The sequence below is a fragment of the Geotrypetes seraphini genome, chromosome 2, assembly GCF_902459505.1.
Source record: "Geotrypetes seraphini chromosome 2, aGeoSer1.1, whole genome shotgun sequence".
NCBI classification, from domain to species: domain Eukaryota; kingdom Metazoa; phylum Chordata; class Amphibia; order Gymnophiona; family Dermophiidae; genus Geotrypetes; species Geotrypetes seraphini.
The window spans coordinates 429594807-429610850 of record NC_047085.1 but is presented as its reverse complement, the minus strand read 5'-3'; the positions used below and the strand labels follow the sequence as shown (position 1 = coordinate 429610850).

The 16044-nt window shown below is 42.1% G+C and overlaps 1 protein-coding gene and 1 long non-coding RNA gene across 9 annotated transcripts in view; one reads left to right on the top strand and one right to left on the bottom strand.

The window, feature by feature from the left end:
* The window catches only part of LOC117354205, a 187597-nt gene that overhangs the window by 123127 nt on the left and 48426 nt on the right, over window positions 1-16044 (bottom strand). The window lies entirely within an intron of this gene.
* The window catches only part of STEAP1 (STEAP family member 1), a 185690-nt gene that overhangs the window by 135368 nt on the left and 34278 nt on the right, over window positions 1-16044 (top strand). The gene's annotated exons all lie outside the window — the stretch shown is intronic.

Below are 16044 nucleotides of genomic sequence, written 5' to 3'. Positions count from 1 at the left end.
CTGCACAGGAGTAAATCATTATGAGACAGTCAAAGATTCCCAAGTTACTCATATTTTTTGGGAGAATGAGAAAACATTTCTACAAGTACAGTATCTTTTTAAATATGTGCATGACTCAGCAGCAGTATAATTGAGGCCACTGGAGTTACCAGCTTTCCCCCTACTCCCATTTTTCTGAAGAAGGACAATATCTGCTCATCTCCAGGTCTTTGGAGCCATTCCTGACAACAACCCCTCCCCCCCCCAAAAAAAAAAAAAAAGAGAGAAGAGAGAGAAAGGGAACAAGACTAGGTGTAGTCAAAAGGCTTTTAGAAAATTGTACTTGGGTTTATGCATGTAAAAGTATGTGCAGTGCCAAGAAGCCATGTACTTTTACTTAATCTGTTTGTAAGTATGTTAAGGAGCAAAGTTTGAGGATATGGATTAATATTCAGGACTTCTATTGCTTCACCTCCAGGTGCCTGTGGTCCTGATTTTATAAATGGTGCCTACCGATGTAGGCGCCTAACTTACCCCCTCCTTTACAAAGCTGCGCTAGCGTTTTTAGCACCGGCTGCCGAGGTAACGGCTCAGACGCTCATAGAATTCCTATGAGAGTCAGAGTTGTTACCGCTACAGCTGGTGTTAAAAACACTAGCATGGATTTGTAAAGGAGGGGAGTTAATTTTTAAAAACTGGTGCTGATAATTAAAGAGCCATTAAAAACTGGTTAAAATTTTTTTAATATATATTAACTGTTTCTGTTCTTTGATTTGAATATGTACAATTTATAAAAGTCTATAATTAAGTTTACTTTTTTTTTTTTTTTAAATGTATTGATGTAAAACCCTAAGGGCCCCTTTTACAAAGTCATGGCAGTGCTGCCATGGTAAATGCGCCGAATACCATTCAATTCCTATGGGCTTTGGCGCATTTACTGTGGCAGCATCGCTACTGCAGCTTTGTAAAAGGGGCCCTAATTTAGGCAGACAAAATAATCTTTTTTTTGTAATTCTTTATTGATTTTCAATTCGAGTTCAAAGTGCAAAAATTTTACAAACAAGTAAAATATTGAACAGCACTTACATCCAATCAAATAATAATACAAAATATATCCACCCCCTCCTCCCTCCCTGGATGTGTGTGAGAGTCAAGTAGGAATTAAGGGCTTATTCAATTAATCAGATTTAACAAATTCCGTTAATGGACCCCCATGTTGCTTTAAATATTTTATGATGTCCCAATATTTCCGAGTTCATCTTGTCATATCTATAACATTGACACAAAGTTTCCCATCAAAAGGAAAAATTTAGCCTGTCCCAGTTTTTCCAATTCCTAGTGACCATTTGCATGGCAACCCCTGTCATAATTATAAGAAGTCTGCTTTTATACCTGTCTAATGGATTTTTAGCTTTCAACAATGTCCCACATATGTCTACATTGTAGGACAAGGGAATAAATGTTTTCAGTATCATATTAATTTGTCCCCATATTGATTTTAAAAAATTGAGTATCAAGGGACAATAAAACAACAAATGATCCAGTGTCCCTACTTCAAGATGACAATGTCAGCATCTATTAGACTTTGAACTATCCAACTTTTGCAAACGAACTGGGGTCCAAAAATTTCTATGTAACAAAAAGAACCAGGTTTGTCTCATAGATGCTGACTCTGTACATCTCATCCTCCAAATCCGTGGCCATTGAGTATGCTGCTTTACTTCAATGCTCCAAATGTCTTTTAGGCTTGTTTTGGGGGTTTTATTCAAATGTTCAGATAGTAATTTGTACAATTTGGCAGCCTGGTGCCATTGCAAGTCTGTCTGGAAACATAGGCCCAGCAAACTATACTGATTTTTTAAATTTCGCCAATCAGGGAACCCTTTCTGAATGGCCTGTTTCAACTGCAACCATTTATAAGCTTGAGACTTTGATATGCCAAATGATTGTTGTAGTTGTAGTAAATTTATCATTTTCCCATTCTGAAACACATCATCTAAAGTTCGTATGCCTGCCTGCAACCAATGTTTTCAGAGAATTTTAGACTTGCCGATTTGTATCTTGGAGTTTAACCATAGAGATTGACACGTGGATTGTTGTATTGGAGTAGGTGTTAAATTATTAATAAATTTTAATGTATTCCAGGTGGAAAGAAGAATACTATTGCCCTTATATATTCTAGGCTGCTTGATACTCAAAATATAGTTAAGACGTAATGGGGACATGAGATGACTCTCTAATATCAGCCAGTCCGATAGATTATCCATGAGTTCAGGAAGGATCCAATACTTACCCAGATGCAAAATGAAGGCTTGATGATACCTATAAAAATTTGGAAAATTTACCCCCCCCCTGACGATTGTGATTTTTGCAAAGATACTAAAGCAATTCTAGCAGTTTTACCCAGCCAAATAAATTTTGTAAGAATCCCATGTAATTTCTTATAAAAGAAACTTTGAAAATAAACCGGCAACATACTCATTTGGTAACAAACCACAGGCAAAATCATCATTTTGATGGTTTGGACTCTCCCCCACTTTGAAAGATGTTGTGAATTCCAATGCTCACACATCTCTTTGACTTTCAATAATAAGGATTTTTCATTTACTGTCATTGTATTGTCCAATGATTTTTGAATCATGATACCCAAATATTTTATACCTTCTTCTTTCCAAAGGAATGGGAATGGGTCAAATAAATCTTTCACACAATGCACTTTAATGGAAGAACCTCTGATTTGCTCCAATTTATTTTGTAACCAGAAAATTTGCCAAATCGATCAATCAATTCCAGTAAATGTGGGATGGTAGATTCAGGATTCTTCAAATGAAGCAAAATATCATCTGCATAGGCTGAAACCTTATAATCTTGACCAGACAAAATAATCTAATCTCATTTTCAACCTCAGTAAATCTCGTATATGTATTACAAGTAAAATCATTCTATTCAGCTAGAAGAGGATTGACTGGTACTTACTGGTAATTAAAAGCAGAACACAGTACAGCAAGTCATGAAAACTACTTAGTGACAAGAGCACTAATCCTGGTTCTGCCCCCCACTTTATCTTATGCCTTGCTCTTTGCTTACTTAACTTTTTTCTCTCGCTAGAAATTTTTAAATAACCTTACTCCAGGATCTCCTGTGTTATATAATCTAGTTCATTTTCTGTCAGGCCGTCCATCCATCTGTGTGTCCTTTCAAAACTGCTAGCTCTATACGAGTGCTACTATCAAAATGATTATCATGGGGGAAGTAAAAAAAAAAAAAAAAAAATACCAGGGAAATTCCACATCAAACTATAAGCAGTTTCCTGCTGTGATCTTATTACTGTATCTAGCTAAACAGCATTTACTGTAAAATAACTAATCATAGAGGAGTAATCTAGTAGTTAGAGCTGCATGCTGAGAACCAGGGCAGCCAGGACTCAAATCCCGCCACATATGCCTCATGTGACTTTGGACATGTCACTTCATCCTCTGTCTCGGGTACAAAACTAGATTGTAAGCCCCCCGGTAACATGGAAATTTGTATTCTACCTGAAAGTAACTTACCTTGAACTATTTTTTAAAAAGGTGTGAGCTAAAGGCCAGATTCAGTAAATTGTGCCCAAAGATAGACATTGTTTAGATCCTCACCAAGCGCCAGTTCTTAAAGGTCACTTAGTGCTAAGCAACCTCTATAGAACAGCGCGTAGCATGGATTCCCACACCTATTGTTGGGCCTGGTGTAAATTGTCACACCCAACTGATGGCAGTTGGGCACCTAAATCCAAATATTCTATAGCAGTGTTCCAGCGGAAATAAAATAATTATTTTGTGCACTGGCACCAGTCCAAGGACTGGCAGTTGAAGAACAGAGCTAAGTCGTGGGCCAGACCCCGCCCATCTCCGCCTCCAGACCCCACCCCATAATATTAATTGTAACACCATTTTTTCCATTCATCTTTCATATACACACACACAATATAATTGTATTAACAACACATAATGGTTAACCACAAAATTAAACTATACAAAGTACACTATGCTTCTCAATATTCATTCCTACCAGAACACAGATAACCGCATGCAAATAAGGGACCAAAAATTAAAAGTACTGTACTAATATATACAAACAAACCCTAAGATGCAAGACTCTGTATGCAGTATAACCCCAGAGGAAAAGAAACAAATGCATTTCTTCCTGAACAGACAGCAGATATAAATCAATCACTAAATTAAAAAATAAAATCATTCCCCCCTACCGTTGTTGTCTCCCTCCCTCCATGCTGTGCCTTGCCTTCTGGCCTGCCCCCCGGTGTTATCTTCAGGCCGGCTCATTCTTCCTCAGTGCTGCAGTATACAAAGCCATGGGCAGCAGCTCCTCATGCGTCCTGCGCCTCATTTGGAAGCCTTCCCTCTGACGTTGTGATGTCAGAGAGAAGGCTTCCGGTTCAGGCGCAGTATGCGCATAGGAGCCTCTGCCCACAGTACTCAAAGTGAGATTGCATCATGCAGTGATAGAGAGGCATTATAATAATCTTTATTTTATCTTCTATTGCTTTTCCTAATAATTCCTAATACAGTATTCTTTTTTAGCCACTACTGCATACTAAGATTTCAACATACTGTCCACAAGGACTTCTAGATCTTATGGGCAAACTGGATGGGTAACTGGGCAGACTGAATGGGCTATTTTGCCTTTATCTGCCTTCATGTTTCTATGTTTTTATAGCTTATTCTTGGGCGATGACTCCTAATGTGGAACCTAGCACTAAGCCACTATAATTTAGATTATTCTTACTAATATGCATCATATTGTAGTTGTCTACGTTAAATTTCATCTGCCATTTGGATGTCAAATCTTCAGTCTTCTAAGGCCCTCACAATTCACATGTGATCTAACAACTTTGAATAGTTTTGTTTCATCTTCAAAATTAACCTCCTCACTCATTCCATGGTGTGATCTCATCTTGAGTACTGCATTCAGTTTTTGTTGCCATATCTCAAAAAAGGTATAGCAGAAGTAGAAAAGGTTCAAAGAAGAGTTATCAAAATGATAAAGGGAATGGAATTATCACATGAGGAAAAGCTAAAGAAATTAAGGCTTTACAGCTTGGAAAAAAAGATGACAGAGAAAGGGATATGATTGAGGTATACAAAATCTGTCCCATTAAACTATTTGTCTGTTTTGGTAATTCTCCCCTCTTACTAAGCCGCAGTAGAATTCCTATGAGCATTGGAGCATTTAGTGTCCTGGGCTGCAGTAGAAACCAATACCACGGCTTAGTAAAAAATAGTTTCCATCATTTTGCCCTGTACTTACATCTGGCTTACTGGACTGTAGTTTTCTGGATCACCCATAGACCCCTTTTTAAAAAATTGGCATTTCATTGGATATAGGTGAACCATTGACTCAAATTGGCTATTGTTGGAAACATGATACTGGGTTGGCTGGACCATCATTGTGACCTAGTATGGCAGTTCTTATATTCTTGAAAAGAATGACAATCCAATATTGCCACGCATTCAAAAGGTAAATGACAACAAATATGAAAAAACATTTACACCTAATAAGAGGGAGTGTAGACTAAAGCTCTGGGGAGATAGTTAAGGAAAATTGGAAAATTATCTAGTAATTTCTTACTATAACCTCTAAAATATTACCATATTTCCCTGCATATAGGCCGCCCAGTGTATAGGCCGCAAAAAATGCCTATACATGTTTTAAAACTGGTAGATTGCATTAGCTGTGGCTTATCTACCAGTAACTGGGGCGGCCTATCCAATTAAAAAAATCCCTCCCCCCTTACTCCCTCGCTGGACTCGCTGCTCCTCAAATCGTAGCGGTGCAGGGCAGGAGAGATCTTTTTGATCTCCAGCACCACACCGCTTCCTGCGTGTCTTTGCCGTCAGTTCTCGCAAAATTAAATGCAGCTAAAGAAATTTGTTAGTGCCTGATTACCATAGCTTGCGTGCAAATACTCTACTATACATATACTTCTCATGTTGGAAAATGAAATGCATGCATCTTGGTCCTACTACAGAAATACGTAGTAAACATATTTTCTCTTTCATGCTTTTTAAATTTGTTGTTATGATACTTTATGCTCCACACTTCCTGGAGTACATAACCCCTGTGTAGATTTGCAAAAAGAAAGACCTGCCTGTTTGCAGTCAGTCTCATGGGTTTTCTGATGTCTGGGGGCATGAATAGGCTATTGAGAATTCAGTAATAAGTTTGTTTAAGCCATGCTTCTCAAGCAGCATTAATAAACTTTCCCTATCCTTGTAATCTATTTGATTTCCTTGATGCCTGCTTATATAAATTTGCACAAGCAAAATCTGTCCTGACATTCATTTAAAAAAAAAAATATGCTGTATAACCAGTTGGAAAGAGAACATTAAATTGCCTTCTACTATACTGTTGTGCCTTTACTGCATAAAACTCTTTTTATCTTGACTTGTTCATAGAGGCCCACTGTTTGTCTCAGTTTTAGTTTCTCTTTTTTTGTACTTTAAAGCAAATATTTCCTGTTTGGATGCTCTGTGCTGGTACTTAGATCAATAAAATGAAATTTTACCAGACATCCTTTTGAGGACATGTCTGTGGGTTCAGACAGCTTTTCTAAACCCGGCACGTTGTCCAGGTTTTGAAAAGCTTCTAAGAAATTGTCGTCAGGCAGGAGGGCATCCGCACAAGTGTGGATGCCCTCCTACCTGATGAGAGCAGGCAATGGGGGGGGAACTGGGACATAATGGGGTGGGAATGAGTGGAATTGGGCAGGCCTGGGGGCAGGTCTAGGGGGTCTGGATTTTCCAAACGGAACATCTAGTAACCCTATTGGGTGTGAATTGAAATGGGGGTAGCTTGGAGGGCAAGACCATTGTCCTGACCACTGGGAAAATCCCCCAGTTCAGGAAAGAGGCTTAGGTGGTAGAAGGAATGAAGCTGAACGCCAGGGTCCGTAAACAATTCCCCCCCCCCAAAAAAAATAAAAAAATAAAAATATTGAAAAATATTTGCTGGGAACAAGGAAATGTTCCTAGCAAGTAGAATGCACCAACAGGAGAAAGACAAGGTGGATGTCTCAATCAAACCAATATGTGACTTTATTAAGTTGTACAAACGTTAAGAGTCTTTTAACGTTTGTACAACTTAATAAAGTCACATATTGATTTGACTGAGACATCCACCTTGTCTTTTTCCTATTGGTGCATTTTTATCCTAAGACAAGGGGTTCTTCTTTTGTGCCTCCTAGCAAAGGCACATTATGTATATAGATAACTTTTAAAGCTGTTCACCTATTTATTTTTATTACTATACCTACTAGAAAGACTTTTATAAATCAGGCCCTCTACAAAATCTACTCTACCTCTATTCTCAATATCTCAAATTGTAGTGGTACTTCCCAAACTTGTATCTAATATGACTGCATTTTAACTCTTAAAAAGTCACATGATCCCATATGATAGTGAAAACAAAATAGCAGATCTCAGTTCTCTGCCCTTGTACCTTTTGCATGTCCAGTATACTTGAAATAAGTCTGTGTATTTTCAGTAATGCTCTTGGCCCTCAATTCTCACATATATGCAAATATTTTACCTCCAACTACTTCTCTGCTTAAATGTTTCAACTGTACCCTTCTCTCCTCTTAGCTCTATTGCATCCCAGTAAAAGAAAGCTATAACCTATTTTTGCACTATATACTCTGTCTAACCTGAATCAAACTCTTATTTTAAGTTATTATTTGTTTTTAAACATTTACATTACCTCCTTACAGTAGATTGACAGACTTTGTTCAGTTTTTAAAATAATCTTTCAACTTTCAACATGCCCATACTTGAACATTAGTTTTAACAGAAGTATTCTAATGCAAAGGGTATTGTAGGCTTGACCAGTGAGTTCTTTCCTTTTAATGCAAGAATTGCAGAAGACATCTACATTTTTTAGCTCTGCGTCCTTGTCACTGGACAGTGCCTCACCCCCTCAGTTTTTCCTTTTACAAGCTAGTTGAGAAAGGTGTCTTTTTTTTTCCCTGCATCTTGTTGATACGTGGCATATATAGATTTTGCACCTTGGTCCCTTTTTAAGGTCACAGTCACTGAGGCACAAAATCTATATATACTGTGTATCAACCAGGGATCCAAGAGGAAAAAGAACAAGGAACTGGCGTGGCTCACTGTAGAGGTGAAGGAAGCGATCAGAGACAAGAAAACTTTGTTTAAGGAATGGAAAAGGTCAAGAACGGATGAAAATTGGAATAAGCAGAAACATCAACGCAGGTGCCAGAAGGTGGTAAAAGGGGCCAAAAGAGACTATGAGGAAAAAAATAGCCATGGAGACAAAAACTTCAAGCCGTTATTTCGATATATTAAGGGGAAACGATCCGCGAAGGAAGCGGTACGACCGTTGGATGACCATGGAATAAAGGGAGTGCTAAAGGAGGACAAAGCAATCGCCAACAAACTGAACACATTTTTTGTGTCTGTATTTACCGAAGAGGATATACACAGCATACCGGAACCCATCAGGCTATATGCTGAAAACGAAGATGGGAAATTGCCAGGGTTGACGTTTAGTCTAGAAGAGGTATGCAGGCAGTTCGATAGGCTTAAGAGCGATAAATCCCCTGCACTAGATGGCATCCATCCGAGGGTCATCAAGGAACTGAAAGGGACTATAGCTGAACTGCTTCAACTAATAGCCAATCTGTCAATCAAATCGGGAAAGATTCCAGAAGACTGGAAGGTGGCGAATGTTACGCCGATCTTCAAAAAGGTTTGAGGTGACATCTGGGAAACTACAGACCGGTGAATCTGACCTCGGTACCGGGAAAGATGGTAGAGGCGCTGATAAAGGACCACATCATTGATCACCTTGACGGACACGGTCTGATGAGGACCAAAGGCAGATCTTGTTTGACGAATTTGCTGCACTTCAAGGGAGTAAACGGGCAGATAGACAAGAGCGACCCGGTCAACAATGTATATCTGGATTTTCAGAAGGCGTTCGACAAGGTTCCACATGAACAACTACTTCGGAAAATTGCGAGCTATGGTATCGAGGGTGAAATACTGACGTGGATCAAAAACTGGCTGGATCATAGGAAACAAAGAGTGGGGGTAAATGGACAATACTTGGACTGGAAGAGCATCACAAGTGGGGTGCCGCAGGGCTCGGTGCTTGGACCCATGCTCTTCAACATCTTTATAAATGACCTGGATATTGGTACAACGAGTGAGGTAATTAAATTTGCGGACGATAAAAGGTAATCAGAGTAGTGAAGACAGAGGGGGATTGCGAAGATCTGTAACATAAGAAATGGGCATCGATATGGCAAATGAGGTTCAACGTGGATAAGTGTAAAGTGATGCATGTCGGTAACAAAAATCTCAAGCATGAATACAGAATGTCCGGGCAGTACTTGGAGAGACCTCCCAGGAAAGAATCTTGGGAGTTCTGATCAACAAGTCGATGAAGCCATCCGCGCAATGTGCGGTGGCGGCGAAAAGGGCAAACAGAATGCTAGGAATGATTAAGAAGGGGATCACAAACAGATCGGAGAAGGTTATCATGCCGCTGTATCAGACCATGGTGCGCCCAGCACTGGTCGCCATCCATGAAGAAGGACACGATACTACTCAAAAGGGTCCAGAGAAGGGCGACTAAAATGGTTAAGGGGCTGGAGGAGTTGCCGTACAGTGAGAGATTGGAGAAACTGGGCCTCTTCTCCCTTGAAAAGAGGAGACTGAAAGGGGACATGATCGAAACATTCAAGATAATGAAGGGAATAGACTTAGCAGATAAAGACAGATTGTTCACCCTCTCCAAGGAGGGAGGGCGCAAAATTTGCCACACCCATATATAGGCTCTAACAGTGGAAGCCGGCCTCATGAAGCCAACAATTTACGGCTCTTTTCCTGGACCACCACTGCCATGCCAGCCAAATGTTCCTCTACCCCTACCATATAACTCTTTGTGGTTTCTTTGTGAAACAGCATGCGCAAGGGAAACCCTTTCCCTATGCATGTGCAAAAATCAAGCATACACAGGGGGCGGGTCTTCCCTTGTGCATGCTCAGTTTCACAAAAAACAAGCATGAGCAGGGGGCAGGTCAGAGTGGTGGCGGCAGCTGCCCAGGAAAGTATTGTTACCTGCCTGGATTTACAGGAGGAGGTCTTTTGCTGGTGGGATTTGCGCCCCCCCCCCGGCCAAAGTAGCAGTCTGCACTTAAATTTTGGGGAGGGTGCCCAAAACCAAATTGGGTGGTCTGGCTCCCCCAAGTGGTTATACCACTGCACTACTTGCCAGTGGCGTACCAAGGGGGGGCGGTCCACCCCGGGTGCAGCCTTAGGGGGGGTGCACAGCCAGCCCGGTCCCTATCGCGCTCCCACATTCCCAGCGAGAGCAGCAAACCTAACCTCCAGTAGCGTTGGCTGCTTTGCGGCTTTCTCCTCCCTCTGCCGCGTCACTGATGATGTCATCAGCGACGCTGCACCGGCAGGAGAAAGCCGCGAAGCAGCCGACGCTACTGGAGGGAGGTTTGCTGCTCTCGCTGGGAGGGTCGGAAAGGTTCACTTGGGGGGGAGAGATAGGAGGGTCAGTGGGGGTTCAGCTGGGAGGGGGGAGAAGCGGTCTGCCTCGGTGTTCTAAGGTTTACAATTTGCTGCTGTTGCCGGCTTCAGGCCTTCCTCTCTGCCGGGTCCTGCCTACTTCCTGTTTTCATGAAGACAGGAGCCAACAGAGAGGAAGGCCTGAAGCCGGCAACAGCAGTGAATTGTGAATGCTGCTGCTGCCCGAAGAAGTTCAGGACACCAGGCCTTGGGTGACAGAAGGAGGAAAGGGAGCAGAGGGGGAGAGAATTGGGGAGAGTGTTGCTTTACCCAACTGGAGGGAATGAAAGGAGATGCCAGGGCTTAAAGGAAAGAAGAGACGCCAGGGCATGGAGGGAAGGAGGAAGGTATGCCAGATCAAGGGAAAAGGAAGGGGGAAAGGAAGGAGGAGATGTCAGAGCATGGAGGGGGAGGGAGAGATGGAAGAAAAGGAAAGGAGAGAGATGCCGGGAATCAGGGAAGGGATGATGCCAGACTGTAAGGTGGGAAGGAAAGAAAGGAGAAAAGAGAGATGCCAGAGCATAGGGGAGGGGATGGTGACAGAGAGAGAAAAACGGAGAGGTGACAGAGTTGAAATCAATCATGTACAAAGGAGAGAAGAGGCACGGGATAGATAGTTTATGGAAGAAGCATAGAAAGAGGGAAGATGCCATATGGAAGAGAGAGAGAGGGTGCACACTGGATAGAAAGAGCACAGAGGGCAGTGAATGGAAGGGGCGAGATAGAGGGTGAACAGTAGATGGAAGGGGTAGAGAGAGGGAAACAGACACTGAATGGAAGTGTGGGTGAGAGGAAGGACAGCTGCTGAATGGAAGTGTGAGGGAAAGGGGGAGCAGATGCTGGAAGGAAGTGGGGAGGAGAAAGAAAAAAAGGGCACATGCAGGATTGAGGGAAGAGGATAGAGTTAGTTACTGGAAGGAGTGAGGGAAAGAGGTGGCAAGCTATAGGTAGACACAGTGAAAGAGGGAAATTGAGGACTGAATAGTAAAAAAGAATTTAGACAAAGGCAGAAAATAAATTGAGAAGGAAGACCAGGGAAGAACAGGAGGAAGGGAGCGGGGAGAGAGATGCCAGAGCAGGGGGGAAAGAGAGGAGACAGATACCAGACCAATGGGATGAAAGGAGAGATGGAAGGGGGAGGCATACAGTTTCTGGAAGGGGCATAGAAGGAGAGAAGATGCCATATAGGGGTAGAGAGATGGCAGACAGTGGATGGAAGGAAGAGAGTAACAAGAAGATGAGGAAAGCAGAAACCAGAGAAGACAAAGGTAGAACAAAAATTTTCCATTTATTTATTGCTTTAGGAGACATGTGTCACTGTTTCTGTGGTATTGCATTGTATGCAGAGTCCAGCTTCTTGCTGGTTCAATTTAACCTTTGTCTATGTATTTCTATTTTATCCCCCCTTTTACAAAACTGTGGAGCGTTTTTTAGCGCCAGCCGTGGTGGTAGCAGCTCTGATGCTCAGAATTCTATGAGCATCAGAGCTGTTACCACCGTGGCTAAAATCCACACTACAGTTTTGTAAAAGGGGGAGGGGTAAGTTTGTGATTACTTATTCCATACTAGGCGAAGGTGTTTTATATGTTCTGTGTATTCGAAAGGCATGGTTTTCTGTTAGGATTGACTGCAGGATTGATCTGTATTAGTCTTGCTTGTTTAGTTTTACAATGGGTGTATTGCTGTTGTACTTCTCACTGCAGTATGTAAGATGCTGCCTTTTCCTAGGTACTCATATGTGACGTGTGGCTTGTTACTAAAAATCATGTTTTTCGTACAGATGGGGGAGGGTGCCAAAAAATGATGGGCCCCGGGTGTCACACATGCTAGGCACGCCACTGCTACTTGCTGACTGTTCAGTTTCCTCAGCTCTTTTGATCACTAGTTGTTTTTGCATTTCATAAGAACATAAGAATTGTCATACTGGGACAGATTGAAGATCCAAGCCTGGCAATCTGTTTCCAACAGTGGCCAGCCTAGATCCCAAGTAGTAAAACAGATTTTAAGCTGCTTATCCTAGAGCAGTGGTCGACAAACCGTGGCTTGCAAGCCACATGTAGCTCTTTAGCCACTTGAGTGCGGCTCTGCTAGAGAATAATAATAATAATAATTTTATTCTTATTTACCACCATACCGAAAAAGTTCTAGGCGGTTCACAACAAGGTGAGCTAATACATGGGATACAGATAAAATACAAATTAGAATAATGGACTTTAAAAACAGATAAAGACAGAAAGCATTTACAATATAATGCAGAAAATACCGGCATGGCAGGGAAAGAAGTAATACATAGAACAGATAAAATGCATCAAGTTGAATATAAGGAACTTGATTGAAAAAATGAAGCAGAATGTATTAAGATACCAGCCTAACGGTGACTGGGAACGCATGTGGTCACCGATCGGGCATCTTCCTCCCTCCCCCTTACCATGGCGATTTTCTTTTTTTTTGTCTTCCAGCTGCCCGAGCTGGCTTTTATCAAGTCGTGTGTGACTGCCAAAACTTCTCCTCTTACGCAACCGGAAACAGGAAGTTGCATCAGAGGAGAAGTTCCAGCAGCCACACGCGACTTGATGAAAGCTGGCTCGGGCAGCTGGAAGACAAAAAAAAAAAAAAAGAAAATTGCCACGAAGGTAAGGGGGAGGGAGGGAGGGGAGCTGCTGAAAGACATCTAGTAATCCTTGCAGGCTTGAGTGTGCAGATTTCACCACTTTTCTATAGCACCCGACTGTCCCTTCTAGTCCCATACATCTATTGTATTTCTACTTAGTGTTCAGGAAACCTGGCGGCCCCGGTATGCTTGTGGGGGGAGGGGGTGGAAAGAGGAAAGGAAGAGCAACATCGGTCCTGCCGCCAAATATGCAGAGATAAATGCAAACCCCTCCTTTCATATTGGACAATATTTCCCGCCCATCATACTGATTGGCTGCTTTTAAATGACATTTGCCATATTTGGTTTTATTTAATGTTAGTAGCTAGTTTAAACCAACTCCTAAAAACATGGTTCTTGAAAAGAAATTTGGCTCTCAAAAGAAATCTTTAATCATTGTACTGCTGATCTTTGGCTCTTTTGACTAATGAGTTTGCCGACCACTGTCCTAGAGGAATAAGCAGTGGATTTCCCCAAGCTATTATGGCCTATGGATGTCTCTTTTAGGAAATTATACAAACCTTTTTTATAAACCCTGCTAAGCTGATTTCACCACATTCTCCAGAGTTTAATTACATGTTGTGAGAAGAAATATTTTTTCCAGTCTGTTTTAAATCTACTATTTAGTAGCTTCATTGCATGCCCCCTAGTACTAGTATTTTTAGAAAAGAGTAAAAAAGCGCTTCACCTCTATCCTTTCCATTCCACTCAGTATTTTAAAGACCTCTATCATATCTCCCTTGAGCCATCTCTTCTCCAAGCTAAAAAGCCCTAGCCACTTTAGCACAGATCCTCAGTCACTGCAGTCGCCTGCCTCATCCCAGGTGCTAAAGGGAAAGGTGCTTCTATGACCTTCCAAATCATGGGTTGAGGCAGGAGGTCCTAATGCCCAGGGAAAGGGATATATCTAGCCCATGAGAGAGCTTCATCTCCTATTCCTCTCTATTTGCAGCATCTGGCAGATGAGTTTGAATCACTGAACTATATTTGTCCATCAGCCCATAAACACAGAGATCCTTTATCTGGGTATTAAAAAATCTTTCTTTTTCTCATTTTTTCCCATATGAGGATGATTAAAGGTGAAAGCACACAGTTGAGTAAACAACTGACTCATAAGAACAGACCTTGGTGGCTATCTTTCCTCAACTTACTATCTATCAATTTTTCTTTGCAATTTTGTCACCCCAAGAATGAGAAGATCATGGCTACAAAACTGTCTATTTTGGGCTAACCTGTTGATTCAGTGGCAGGTCTAACCAGAACTGTACAGAAGACATGGATTCAATTGCAAGGCAGGATTCTATTTTTTAGGGTAATGTTGCTGCAAAGTACTTGTAGGCCCTGCTGGGATGGTACCCATTGCTCAACAGTGGCACCTGACATCCAGACATAGAGTCACTTTTTGGTGTGTGTCCTTTTGCATTCATATGGTGATCCTGTCTCCTGGGGGGGGGGGGGGTTGCTTTTTTGTTCCAGAAAGACCAACATTCTTTCCCAGCTTGGGATCTATAAAACCAGAATTCACAACCCCAAAGGGGCTGTTATAGTTACTACCAGACAGTGATATCTAGATGGTTAGAGTCGCGACTCATGGTAGTAAGGTTCTGAAGGCCCAGGATGGTTCCTGTAATGGCCTGTCTACTGTTCAATATATTTATCAACGATCTGGAGACGGGGTTAAAATGTGAGGTTATCAAATTTGCAGATGACACCAAACTCTACAGCAGGGTTAGAAACACGAAAGACTGTGAAGACCTGCAAAGGGACCTAAAGAGACTGGAAGACTGGGCAAAAAAGTGGCAAATGAATTTTAACGTAGAGAAATGCAAGGTCATGCATGTAGGGAAAAAGAGCCCGATGTTCAGCTACAAAATGGGGGGAACACTGCTAGGGGTAAGCAACCCTGAAAGGGACCTGGGGGTGATGGTCGACACATCACTGAAACCATCGGCGCAGTGTGCAACAGCCTCAAAGAAAGCAAACAGAATGCTGGGCATCATCAAAAAGGGTATCACGACCAGGACGAAGGAGGTCATCATGCCGCTGTATCGCGCAATGGTGCGCCCACACCTGGAATACTGTGTTCAATACTGGTCGCCATACCTCAAGAAGGACATGGCAGTACTTGAGGGAGTGCAGAGGAGGGCGACTAAACTGATAAGAGGTATGGAAAATTTTTCATACGCAGACAGGTTAAAAATGCTGGGGCTGTTCTCCTTGGAGAAGAGGAGACTTAGAGGGGACATGATAGAAACCTTCAAAATCCTAAAGGGCATAAAGAAAGTAAATAAGGACAGATTCTTCAAACTGTGGGGAGCCACAAGCATTAGGGGTCACTCAGAGAAATTGAAAGGGGACAGGTTTAGAACAAATGCTAGGAAGTTCTTTTTTACTCAGAGGGTGGTGGACACATGGAACGCGCTACCGGCGCATGTGATAAGCCAGAACTCGGTACAGGGGTTCAAGGAAGGTTTGGATAGGTTCCTGGAGGATAAGGGGATAGAGGGGTACAGATAGAACTTGAGGTAGGTTATAGAAGTGGTCAGAAACCACTTCACAGGTCGTGGACCTGATGGGCAACCGCGGGAGCGGACCGCTGGGCGAGATGGACCTCTGGTCTGACCCAGTGGAGGCAACTTCTTATGTTCTTAATATAAAATAGGAGAAAAAAATTTCCTGGTAGAAGGAATAGAGGCATAGCCTAATGATAGAACAGCAGACTAGGAATCGGAGAGCCTATGTTGAAATACCACAGCTGCTCCCTAGAGCCTTGGTCAACCCACCTAACCCTCCGTTGGCCAAAGATTTCCAGGGGTGGCA